Source organism: Haliotis asinina, chromosome 2, assembly GCF_037392515.1.
Source record: "Haliotis asinina isolate JCU_RB_2024 chromosome 2, JCU_Hal_asi_v2, whole genome shotgun sequence".
In the NCBI taxonomy this organism is placed as follows: Eukaryota; Metazoa; Mollusca; class Gastropoda; order Lepetellida; family Haliotidae; genus Haliotis; species Haliotis asinina.
In genome coordinates this window covers 10,478,959-10,492,419 of record NC_090281.1, presented here as the reverse complement: position 1 = coordinate 10,492,419, position 13,461 = coordinate 10,478,959, and the positions used below count along the sequence as shown (strand labels likewise).

Genomic DNA, 13,461 nt, shown 5'->3' with positions numbered 1-13,461 from the left:
TTCCCCTTCAACACCTGTATCAAATCCTCCTTAGATACCTTCCGCTGCTGGGAATCCACTCTGACTGTACGTGATGCATATCCACTATCAATGTACCTGTCTGGAATATCTCCAGCGTCCACTGCAGTAGCCAAAGCCATAACAAAAGGGTGGAGACCACTTAAGGCCACACACTTGCTAGAAGTGATGCCAACCCGTAGATCTGCAAGAGGACAAAATTAGTCAGCAAACATGGAAACAATAATACTCAGCACTCCATCTGGAGATGATCACTTCTCAGACTAAGACACTCACACTTTGATCTTAGCCAAAAGGCCGAGAAGCGATGCCGGTTGTCGGCTTGCGCCGGCAAAATACCTCTATACCCACAGCATCTCATTAAGGGGCTGGATATTTACATTCCCTCTTTCAAAATATTCACCTCCAAAATTACACGCACGAAAACACGCAATTTCGGACCACGGGCGAGGGCCACGGCCAAAATGACCTTCTTTGTGGTGAAATACGACAATTTGTGTCAAGGCAGCAAAATGTGTAAATAACCTTATTTATTTCTTTGAAGAAACAGCGCTTGCGCTAAAACGTCGGGCCGACGTAGGAAAAACGTCCTGCAGCTAGGGCCATGAGCCTGTGGATCGGCGCTTAATGAACGAGGCGTGGGGACAGCAATTGGAAGAGTTTCTGCAGTCCCGACTTTGAGAAAGTCGCGCCCAGACAAGCGTGAAAAAAAGAACACAGCAACTGACCGCGTGGACTAAATCCACTAAACTTAAATACATTTCACGTATCAAAACAATGTTAGGGTAGGTGAATTTTAGTTAGAAATGTTGTTTTAATTAAGAAATGGAATGAAAGTTAAACAAACTTTGAAATTTCAATGTAAACTGACCCGGGAGAAACGCGCCGAGGCTTCTGGTACTTCCTTACCACTTGAAAACACTTTCTAGGGTTAGCTGGCGCTTAAGACGTGTGTTATCGACGGGGCAGAATGTGGTTGTGAGGGTGTGATTGTCTACGACGTAATTTCCGGCGTGCGACATCATGGCCGACGTCCTTGGATACGGGGACACAAAACAACTGCAAGTGGAAAATAAATCACTTTGAGGAACTTCCCGGGGCTTGGTTTGGACGGAGTACAATGTGGTTGAGTGGATGGGTCCATTTCTACAGTTTGGCTGTGGTTGCATGGTGCCTCCAGTGAAACGGACGCGCGAAAAGGGAGGGGACGGCGCAAAGTGAGATGAAAAAAGTGAAATGAAATGTGAAAAAGAGAGGGCTAAGTTAAGGGTTCTATTTTTTAATTTGTATTATGAGTGGTGGGCCATTCCCGGAGGTACTGCAATACCGGGTCAACCCGTGATGAGGGCGGAGCAAGCTCCGTGGCACCTCATCCCGTTGCAAAAATCAGTTTAATATCGATGTCTCCAATAGGAGACGTATCAGATATTAAGCTGATAAGAACAGATACTTTTTTTTTTTTTTTTTTTTTTTTGATAAAATTTAATACCTGGAAATAATTACATGCGCAGACAGTGCACGTAGCACACCACCCCCTAATTTAAAATAGATATCACAAAAGGTTTGAGGGTGGCAGCTCTAACAACATATACTCTAAGACAGAGAGATGTCACTCGAGTTTCCAAGTAAGGTGACCACTTGATATGGAGGGCACAAAGTTCCATCAAGAAAGACCTGCTTATACACTCCAAAATAATATGACATAGTGGACCATTCGTCGGGAACTGGAAACGACTCTTTATATCTGTTGACTGTCTTCAGAATAATATCATGAGCATTTACTCTCGCAGCAGCCTGTTCTTCAACTGGATACTCCTGTACAATTCTATCAATACACTCCTCATCAGATTCAATTTCCACTTTAGACGTGCCTTTAATGTTCTTCAAAGTTATCTTAACATCCCAGTATGCAGATTCCTTCTGAACATCCACAGAGTCTGAAGCTGTGTGACCCTCTGTGTCCACAACATCATCCACCACTGCTGCCAAGGCTATGTCAGATTCTGACATCTGATCTGCCCAGCTGAGCTGAGAACAACTCTCCCCTGAAACTGTTTCCTTCAGCTTCTTCTCACTATCTCTGTGTTTCTTTCTCTGTTTCCTTTTCTGAGCTCGACTTGATTTTACTGTCTCTTCATCCTTTACACTCTTCTTTAATGGCTTTTCTATCTCTGTCTCATTTCCTGACTTGCCTATCTCTTCTTCCTTAGCACTGCTCTCCAATGGTTCCATTGTCTCTGTCTCAGTCTCTGTTTCCACATGCGAATCCATCATTGAAGAATCAACAAAAGTACTAACTTCCTCAGGAACTGTCTCCTCCATCTGCTCACGAACTAACTCCTGTTGAACTGAAACACTATCTGTATCTGTTCCCTGTACTGTTGCCTGCTCTCCCTCTGCCACTATTCTTGTCCTGTTCTCCTCGCACATAGAGCGAATGTGTCCATACTTGTGACATCGTAGGCACAACGGAAGACGCCCAGGTGCTGTAATTAGCATAGTCTGCTTCTTTCCAAAGTTGACTACATGGGGAACATTCTGTAATCCATCCTCACCGAGTTCCAACTTCACATATCTGATACCTGTTCCTAATCTTTCACCTTCCACTAATCTCGTTTCAAAAAACACATCCAAAACTTTACCAAACCTGGAAAAGTAATTTTTCAAAAACGAATGTTTTACTGTGGCATGCAGCCAGTGTACTCTAAGTACCACAATCTCTGATCCATATGGCGAAAACATCAACATATTGTTCCCATATCGAAGTTCCTTAATGTTCCTCAACGTGTCAACATGATTAGTGGATTTAAATGTGACATAAAACTGGCCTCCTCTCTCACTATTCCAGATACTCACAATATCTCTGGTCTTGAAAGATGGAACATGACTCTTCAGAACCTGTAAAATATCATCTCTGGATATCTTCTTCTGTTGAGAGTCAACACGAACAGTCCTTGAAACACAGTCCTGGTCGATGTACTGCTCCGGAATTTCACCTACGTCGACAGCATTAGCCAATGCCATGATTACGAAATGGGGGGAGACCACTGAGGATCACACACCTGTAAACAGGTGATGCCCGCCCGTAGACCTGGTGAAAGTAGAAGGAAGAGTCAGTAAAATCAAAAACCAGTTACATCAACAACAATGACTGTGAAGTCTCCACAAGAGCTGACCGTCGCAAACTTTTGGCTAAGATGCAGTACTACACTTTGATCTTAGCCAAAAGGCCGAGAAGCGATGCCGGTTGTCGGCTTGCGCCGGCAAAATACCTCTATACCCACAGCATCTCATTAAGGGGCTGGATATTTACATTCCCTCTTTCAAAATATTCACCTCCAAAATTACACGCACGAAAACACGCAATTTCGGACCACGGGCGAGGGCCACGGCCAAAATGACCTTCTTTGTGGTGAAATACGACAATTTGTGTCAAGGCAGCAAAATGTGTAAATAACCTTATTTATTTCTTTGAAGAAACAGCGCTTGCGCTAAAACGTCGGGCCGACGTAGGAAAAACGTCCTGCAGCTAGGGCCATGAGCCTGTGGATCGGCGCTTAATGAACGAGGCGTGGGGACAGCAATTGGAAGAGTTTCTGCAGTCCCGACTTTGAGAAAGTCGCGCCCAGACAAGCGTGAAAAAAAGAACACAGCAACTGACCGCGTGGACTAAATCCACTAAACTTAAATACATTTCACGTATCAAAACAATGTTAGGGTAGGTGAATTTTAGTTAGAAATGTTGTTTTAATTAAGAAATGGAATGAAAGTTAAACAAACTTTGAAATTTCAATGTAAACTGACCCGGGAGAAACGCGCCGAGGCTTCTGGTACTTCCTTACCACTTGAAAACACTTTCTAGGGTTAGCTGGCGCTTAAGACGTGTGTTATCGACGGGGCAGAATGTGGTTGTGAGGGTGTGATTGTCTACGACGTAATTTCCGGCGTGCGACATCATGGCCGACGTCCTTGGATACGGGGACACAAAACAACTGCAAGTGGAAAATAAATCACTTTGAGGAACTTCCCGGGGCTTGGTTTGGACGGAGTACAATGTGGTTGAGTGGATGGGTCCATTTCTACAGTTTGGCTGTGGTTGCATGGTGCCTCCAGTGAAACGGACGCGCGAAAAGGGAGGGGACGGCGCAAAGTGAGATGAAAAAAGTGAAATGAAATGTGAAAAAGAGAGGGCTAAGTTAAGGGTTCTATTTTTTAATTTGTATTATGAGTGGTGGGCCATTCCCGGAGGTACTGCAATACCGGGTCAACCCGTGATGAGGGCGGAGCAAGCTCCGTGGCACCTCATCCCGTTGCAAAAATCAGTTTAATATCGATGTCTCCAATAGGAGACGTATCAGATATTAAGCTGATAAGAACAGATACTACACTTTGATCTTAGCCAAAAGGCCGAGAAGCGATGCCGGTTGTCGGCTTGCGCCGGCAAAATACCTCTATACCCACAGCATCTCATTAAGGGGCTGGATATTTACATTCCCTCTTTCAAAATATTCACCTCCAAAATTACACGCACGAAAACACGCAATTTCGGACCACGGGCGAGGGCCACGGCCAAAATGACCTTCTTTGTGGTGAAATACGACAATTTGTGTCAAGGCAGCAAAATGTGTAAATAACCTTATTTATTTCTTTGAAGAAACAGCGCTTGCGCTAAAACGTCGGGCCGACGTAGGAAAAACGTCCTGCAGCTAGGGCCATGAGCCTGTGGATCGGCGCTTAATGAACGAGGCGTGGGGACAGCAATTGGAAGAGTTTCTGCAGTCCCGACTTTGAGAAAGTCGCGCCCAGACAAGCGTGAAAAAAAGAACACAGCAACTGACCGCGTGGACTAAATCCACTAAACTTAAATACATTTCACGTATCAAAACAATGTTAGGGTAGGTGAATTTTAGTTAGAAATGTTGTTTTAATTAAGAAATGGAATGAAAGTTAAACAAACTTTGAAATTTCAATGTAAACTGACCCGGGAGAAACGCGCCGAGGCTTCTGGTACTTCCTTACCACTTGAAAACACTTTCTAGGGTTAGCTGGCGCTTAAGACGTGTGTTATCGACGGGGCAGAATGTGGTTGTGAGGGTGTGATTGTCTACGACGTAATTTCCGGCGTGCGACATCATGGCCGACGTCCTTGGATACGGGGACACAAAACAACTGCAAGTGGAAAATAAATCACTTTGAGGAACTTCCCGGGGCTTGGTTTGGACGGAGTACAATGTGGTTGAGTGGATGGGTCCATTTCTACAGTTTGGCTGTGGTTGCATGGTGCCTCCAGTGAAACGGACGCGCGAAAAGGGAGGGGACGGCGCAAAGTGAGATGAAAAAAGTGAAATGAAATGTGAAAAAGAGAGGGCTAAGTTAAGGGTTCTATTTTTTAATTTGTATTATGAGTGGTGGGCCATTCCCGGAGGTACTGCAATACCGGGTCAACCCGTGATGAGGGCGGAGCAAGCTCCGTGGCACCTCATCCCGTTGCAAAAATCAGTTTAATATCGATGTCTCCAATAGGAGACGTATCAGATATTAAGCTGATAAGAACAGATACTACACTTTGATCTTAGCCAAAAGGCCGAGAAGCGATGCCGGTTGTCGGCTTGCGCCGGCAAAATACCTCTATACCCACAGCATCTCATTAAGGGGCTGGATATTTACATTCCCTCTTTCAAAATATTCACCTCCAAAATTACACGCACGAAAACACGCAATTTCGGACCACGGGCGAGGGCCACGGCCAAAATGACCTTCTTTGTGGTGAAATACGACAATTTGTGTCAAGGCAGCAAAATGTGTAAATAACCTTATTTATTTCTTTGAAGAAACAGCGCTTGCGCTAAAACGTCGGGCCGACGTAGGAAAAACGTCCTGCAGCTAGGGCCATGAGCCTGTGGATCGGCGCTTAATGAACGAGGCGTGGGGACAGCAATTGGAAGAGTTTCTGCAGTCCCGACTTTGAGAAAGTCGCGCCCAGACAAGCGTGAAAAAAAGAACACAGCAACTGACCGCGTGGACTAAATCCACTAAACTTAAATACATTTCACGTATCAAAACAATGTTAGGGTAGGTGAATTTTAGTTAGAAATGTTGTTTTAATTAAGAAATGGAATGAAAGTTAAACAAACTTTGAAATTTCAATGTAAACTGACCCGGGAGAAACGCGCCGAGGCTTCTGGTACTTCCTTACCACTTGAAAACACTTTCTAGGGTTAGCTGGCGCTTAAGACGTGTGTTATCGACGGGGCAGAATGTGGTTGTGAGGGTGTGATTGTCTACGACGTAATTTCCGGCGTGCGACATCATGGCCGACGTCCTTGGATACGGGGACACAAAACAACTGCAAGTGGAAAATAAATCACTTTGAGGAACTTCCCGGGGCTTGGTTTGGACGGAGTACAATGTGGTTGAGTGGATGGGTCCATTTCTACAGTTTGGCTGTGGTTGCATGGTGCCTCCAGTGAAACGGACGCGCGAAAAGGGAGGGGACGGCGCAAAGTGAGATGAAAAAAGTGAAATGAAATGTGAAAAAGAGAGGGCTAAGTTAAGGGTTCTATTTTTTAATTTGTATTATGAGTGGTGGGCCATTCCCGGAGGTACTGCAATACCGGGTCAACCCGTGATGAGGGCGGAGCAAGCTCCGTGGCACCTCATCCCGTTGCAAAAATCAGTTTAATATCGATGTCTCCAATAGGAGACGTATCAGATATTAAGCTGATAAGAACAGATACTTTTTTTCTTTTTGATAAAATTTAATACATAAAAAATTTTACATGCGCGGACAGCGCGGTCGCTGCAGGGCAGCCTAAAATTATATCACAAAAAAGAGTTTTGCCCTGCAGCGCTAACAGAAAAAGAACTAAAGAAGAAAATGCCAAATCCGGCTACATGCACAATAACTATAGAAACTTTATACATCAAATAACGAAAACAAACTGAACGAAGCAGGCGTAAATGAAGCAGGCGTAAAAGAATGTAGGGAACGTAAATGAAGCATGCATAATATATACATATATACACAAAATTATAAAGAATTATGCCATATACTGGCTACAAACCAAGAATAAAATATTGATTAAGTTATTAATCACACACTATACACATATATACATAATCATTGGGACATTCATGCTATAAACTTTTTACACAACATGCACAAGATCAATATACATCTATACAAGTAACAAAAACTCAGAAACTAAATTGCCATTCTGGCATCATGCAACGCATATCTGCTGACATGCACAAACAATGTTTTAAAATATACACAGTTACAAGGAAAATATATTACATTTAGATGTATAATGTTAAATAATTAATTCTAATGAATGATCAGCATTGATTCTACAGAATATAAGTGAAGAAAGCCAATACCTAGAAAAGATAGATAATGGAAAGCGACAAAAGTCGACCTTGACACGTGTCCTAAGGAAACACAGAAAACGTAACATAATATCGTTCCCATTCAACTTTGTATGCTCAAATTTATTTGAATTCCGAATAAGCCAAATTGTATACTTTGCCAAAGTTAAAAGGTATATGCATAATGATTTTTGATAAGAATTTGGAATTTTAGGAACCAAATTAAACCGAATGACCTCGTTAGATCTTTTCAATAAACCAAAAGACAATTGATCTAACCACTGGAAAACGATATCCCACAAAACATCCACACACGAGCAATAGATGAAAAGATGGTCAGAAGTTTCTATTGCTATACGACAGAGTGGACAGTTAGGAGAGACAGACATTCCCCGAGTATAGAGAGTATACCCCAAGGGGAGAGAATCGTAGATGAGACGATAATTGACCGATTTCGAAAGTGGATCCACGAATGAATTATGTAAATTAAGCCAAACCTGCCCGAAAGGTATACGTGGATACAACGTTTCAACTTTATTTTCCACAACAGTTTGTAATAAACAAACATAGTACTGTTTTGATGTAAACCGAAACATATCTATCAGATAATTTGAATTGACAGCTTCAAACTGTCTTATAGCCAATAAACAAGTCTGATAGAACAGCGGCATTGTCTCAGAATGGGGAAATAATAGCGAAGCAAAGGCAGGACAATAGTGACGTAAAGACATTCCTAACCAATATTTTGCAAAAAATGTCCACTTAGCTGAAGAATTATGCAAAAGATTTTGAATGTGCTTTAAATAAAAAGAATATAATTTTGATTGGATGTGTACTACACCCAAACCCCCCTCCAAAATAGGTTTATAGCACACAGACCTCCGAATAGGCTCAGCAGTGGACTGCCAAATAAACCGAAAAGTCTCCCTCTGAAAAAGGTCGACATAATGTTTTGAAAATATTGTTACAGCCCCTCGATACCAAAATTTAGACAAAGCCATAACATTGCACACAGTAGATTTGCCAAAAATAGAGATTGAACGTCCCTTCGCTGAATTTAAAACAAAACGGAATTTAGATAGTATAGGGTGAAACTGATCATCAGCATTGACATTCTTGCCTGTTACAATTCCAACTATTTTTGACTGCTCAATCCAAGAAATACCGAAAGGGTGATCCGATCTTGAACGCCATTTACCAACAAAAATGCCATGAGTTTTTGCAAGATTCAATTTGGAGCCTGACGCTTTACCATAACAAGAATATGCTGCCAAAAGGTGACCAATTGAAGCGTCAGTTGTACAAAAACCAAGCCCATCATCAGCAAAGGCAGATATTTTTGCCGAATCATCAGTGCCCGGTAAAGAAAGCCCTATGATTTTTGAATTTTTCCGTATATAACAGAGTAAAGGTTCCAGTGCTAATACATACAGAGACGGGGACAAGCCACATCCCTGCCGGACAGACCTCGTTACAGGAAATGGCTTTGAAATGTGTTGGTTAATTATAAGCGCACTAGATATGTCCTGATACAAAATTTTAACCCATTTCTTAAAATTTGGACCAAAGCCAAAAGTGTCCAACACTTTAAACAAAAACTGATGAGAGACCCGATCAAAAGCCTTCTCTTGGTCTAAACTAATAAAAGCACAAGGTAGATCTTTTTGATCCACATAATCCAACACATTGCGAATTAAATGACAGCTATCCTGAATAGATCGGCCAGGAACAGCACAAGTTTGATCTAAATGCACGATACTACCTATAACATTGCCTAAACGTGTGCATAACAATTTCGAAATAATTTTGACATCAACATTTAATAAAGAGATGGGACGCCAGTTCCGAACATTATCAGCATTATTAATGTCTTTACACAAAAGAGAAATATAAGATGTTTTAGATGATTCAGGCAAGGAAGACTCCTGAAAAGACAACTGAATAACACGGAGAAGTACATCACCAAGAACATCAAAATTATATACATAAAATTCCTTAGTAAGCCCGTCCGGACCCGGAGACTTATTATTCTCCATAGCCTTAAGGGTCTTTAGAATTTCGTCACGAGTTATCTCCCCTTCCAGCGAAGCCGAATCATCCGAATGAAGCGCCGGTAAATCAGCAAGGAATTGATTGCAAATTTCATCATCAATGGGCTCATAACCAAACAGTTCGCTATAGAAATCAACAAAAACGCCCATGATTTCACGAGAGGTAGATACTTTATTGCCAGACGAGTCCAAAATTGAAGAAATAGTTTTCTTTTTACCTCTCTGTGTCTCCTTGCGAAGAAAGTAACTGGAAGGCCTTTCACCATTTTCAAGGTCCTTAGCCTTAGAACGAACTAAACGACCTTTAAATTCCAATATTTCCAAATCATTAAGTTGTTTCTTTACAGCCGCAATTTGATCACAAAAAAGTCCCGGACGTAGAGATTCAGCTTGACACAAGTTTCTATATTGCTTAATTAGATCATTATGAAGGGAAGCCCGTTGCGACTTACGTACCTGAGCAAATAATTTAGTGAAGGACCGAATTTCCAACTTAAAGGCATCCCACCAGTCTAAAGTAATGGAGCCTAATGGGGGAATATGATTTAAGCAGAACCCAGTAAATAAAGTTTTAAAAGAATGATCTAGTAACGAATTATTAAACTTAAAATATCCCGGACCAAAACTTATGCCAGCAAAATCCCTCAGCTTAAATGACACATAATCATGATCAGAAAAGGAACAAGGAGATATATCAACAGACTCAAGCGAACAGCGCAGTGCAGAAGAAATATAGAACCGGTCCAAACGAGATCCAACGCCGGCCGTATTGCGCCAGGAAACCGCCACAGAACCGGGAAACTTAGAGCGATACACGTCAAAAATAGAGAAATCAGAGACCCACTGCTTAATTATATGTGATCCTGCTTGCACTAAACCCCTACCACCAATTTTGTCTAACTGTAAATTAACTACACAATTAAAATCCCCGCCTAAAATAATACTTTTATTTGTGACTAAATATTTCGTAAGATTTCTAAAGAACTCTGTCCTATTAGCATCTACATTAGGTGCATACACATTAATAAATCTAACACTATGCCCATCAATAGCTAAATCCACAACAACTAATCTTCCTTCTATGTCAAAGTGAAAATATTCTACAACAAAATTAACTTTAGACGACACAATAAACCCCACCCCACGACTAAAATTGCTACCAAAACTCCAAAATGCCTTCCCCGGAAATTTTGATTCAAACGACTTAGCTAAATATAAATTATGAATGTGAGTCTCTTGAAGAAATAAAAAATCAATGCTATCATTAACAAAAGAATTAGATAATACATTTAACTTTGCAGGGTTATTTAAAAGACCGTTACAGTTAATGGAAACAAAATTGTACATAGTGAATATTAAGCTATTGGTAACAGAAGCGCACGTAATATATACGCATGCACAATGCACACTGATAACCAGACTTTTTTACAGTAACAAATTGAAACAGAATACAAACACAACCTCGAGGAAAAAACCATAACTTACAACCAAAATAATCCAATACCATAGCATAACACGATTTTACCCATGAATATCTCAAAAACTTCATAAACAAATTAATATCAACATTTACAAGTGATATGCAAATTAGCTGTGCCCAAATATTATACACAGTAAATGAGATAAAAGCAAATTTTACCCATAATACATTGCAATATACTGACCACCGAAAAGATACGCTCCCTCCAATATGTACAATACAATATATACAAAGATCAATCAAATAACACTCCCTACAGCGGGAGAACCTGGCAAACAAAGTTAATAGCAATGATCTAGCTCGTGTTGTGGTAGACATAGCGTGGTCGTTAACGAAATACACCTGCTTCATAAGAAATTAAGGGGGGTCATGTTTATCCCCAAGCACCCTCTCAGATCGGCGGGTCCCCGACGGGGAACGCGTAACTGCCACAGCAGCCGCATCTGCCACTCCCGCAGGGATGACAGACACTCTCTGTTTCTTCCCCGACGTGGCCCCGCGTGAAATGGATCTGTGACGGTGCTTGGGCTTGCTAGTTTGCCAGTCTTGAGAACTGACATCAGCTAAAACAACATCAGTCTGGGAATCCATCGAATCCTGTACATCCAAACTGGACACAGACGCTACCGATGCATAAGACCTAGCTTTCTCACTTTCATTCTCTTCCTGACACTCACTTTCTCTCATGCTTTCACTCTCAGATTCTTTCACCCGACTCTCCTCAACTTCACCCTCACCCATTTCCTCATCAACATCACTTTCTACAGTCACTTTGTTGGCAGTCGGCTTTGCCACACCCACATCACTGTTAATATGCTCCTGTATCTTGCTCCTATTGTTGTAATTTCTGGGACAGTCTGATCTTGTATGCCCCAAATTAAAACACTTTAAACAGACAGGCAGCCTACCTGGAGCAGTGATCAACATCGACATCCTGTCTCCTAGTCGAACGATGTAGGGGATGCTGCCTGTCTTACTGCTGTCCATCTTCACTTGAACGATCCGTACTCCCGTCTGGATGGGCTCCCCTCCAACAATCATTGTCTCTGCAGAAACTGAAAGGACGGTTCCATATCTGGAAAAAAAATCTCTCAGAAATCCGTCAGACACTACATCGTGAATCCAGTGAATCCTCAAGTCCAAGACTTCTTTCTCATATGCCGTGAAGTCTACCTTCACACCTCTATACATCACTGATCCAGCAGTAAGAAGCAGACGAGCCCTGTTCTCATGTTTAAAGGTAACGAACCATAAACCTGATGATTCAGTTTTCCATATGGACATAATCTCTTTCGCTTGCACAGCAGGAGAAGAAACTGACTGGACAATGTCCAGTATATTTTCACGGTCGAAATTCTTTATGACAGATTTAACACGTACCGTGCACGATGACTTTTTCCTATCCAGGAATTTGGTCGGCACTGCAGGAAACACTGACGCTGTTTGGTACGCCATGAGAAAAATGGGGGGAGACACAAGGTCACACGACCACTAAAAATAGTGGCCGATGCCCACCCGTTGACCTGTAGAACAGAAAAGTCACAAAGAGTCAAATATGAAATGTCAAAAACCAATGATTCTATAATCACCACTGCAGCTGTGAAATCCTCGACGACGTGTTCCTCCTGGATCCTAGGATTAGGGCTTAGACGAAAGGCCGAGAAGCGATGCCGGTTGTCGGCTTGCGCCGGCAAAATACCTCTATACCCACAGCATCTCATTAAGGGGCTGGATATTTACATTCCCTCTTTCAAAATATTCACCTCCAAAATTACACGCACGAAAACACGCAATTTCGGACCACGGGCGAGGGCCACGGCCAAAATGACCTTCTTTGTGGTGAAATACGACAATTTGTGTCAAGGCAGCAAAATGTGTAAATAACCTTATTTATTTCTTTGAAGAAACAGCGCTTGCGCTAAAACGTCGGGCCGACGTAGGAAAAACGTCCTGCAGCTAGGGCCATGAGCCTGTGGATCGGCGCTTAATGAACGAGGCGTGGGGACAGCAATTGGAAGAGTTTCTGCAGTCCCGACTTTGAGAAAGTCGCGCCCAGACAAGCGTGAAAAAAAGAACACAGCAACTGACCGCGTGGACTAAATCCACTAAACTTAAATACATTTCACGTATCAAAACAATGTTAGGGTAGGTGAATTTTAGTTAGAAATGTTGTTTTAATTAAGAAATGGAATGAAAGTTAAACAAACTTTGAAATTTCAATGTAAACTGACCCGGGAGAAACGCGCCGAGGCTTCTGGTACTTCCTTACCACTTGAAAACACTTTCTAGGGTTAGCTGGCGCTTAAGACGTGTGTTATCGACGGGGCAGAATGTGGTTGTGAGGGTGTGATTGTCTACGACGTAATTTCCGGCGTGCGACATCATGGCCGACGTCCTTGGATACGGGGACACAAAACAACTGCAAGTGGAAAATAAATCACTTTGAGGAACTTCCCGGGGCTTGGTTTGGACGGAGTACAATGTGGTTGAGTGGATGGGTCCATTTCTACAGTTTGGCTGTGGTTGCATGGTGCCTCCAGTGAA

At 42.2% G+C, this 13,461-nt stretch overlaps 4 non-coding genes across 4 annotated transcripts; all 4 read right to left on the bottom strand.

Moving 5' to 3' along the window:
- Positions 1–1,311: 1,311 nt before the first annotated feature.
- On the bottom strand, positions 1,312–1,504 carry LOC137274889 (U2 spliceosomal RNA). The gene has a single exon (XR_010956248.1). It is a non-coding gene; the product is annotated as a U2 spliceosomal RNA (small nuclear RNA).
- A 2,740-nt stretch (positions 1,505–4,244) lies between these two features.
- Positions 4,245–4,437, bottom strand: LOC137275266 (U2 spliceosomal RNA). The gene has a single exon (XR_010956572.1). It is a non-coding gene; the product is annotated as a U2 spliceosomal RNA (small nuclear RNA).
- A 984-nt stretch (positions 4,438–5,421) lies between these two features.
- LOC137275265 (U2 spliceosomal RNA) lies at positions 5,422–5,614 on the bottom strand. The gene has a single exon (XR_010956571.1). It is a non-coding gene; the product is annotated as a U2 spliceosomal RNA (small nuclear RNA).
- A 984-nt stretch (positions 5,615–6,598) lies between these two features.
- Positions 6,599–6,792, bottom strand: LOC137274877 (U2 spliceosomal RNA). Its single transcript, XR_010956242.1, has one exon. It is a non-coding gene; the product is annotated as a U2 spliceosomal RNA (small nuclear RNA).
- Between the last annotated feature and the right edge of the window lie 6,669 nt (positions 6,793–13,461).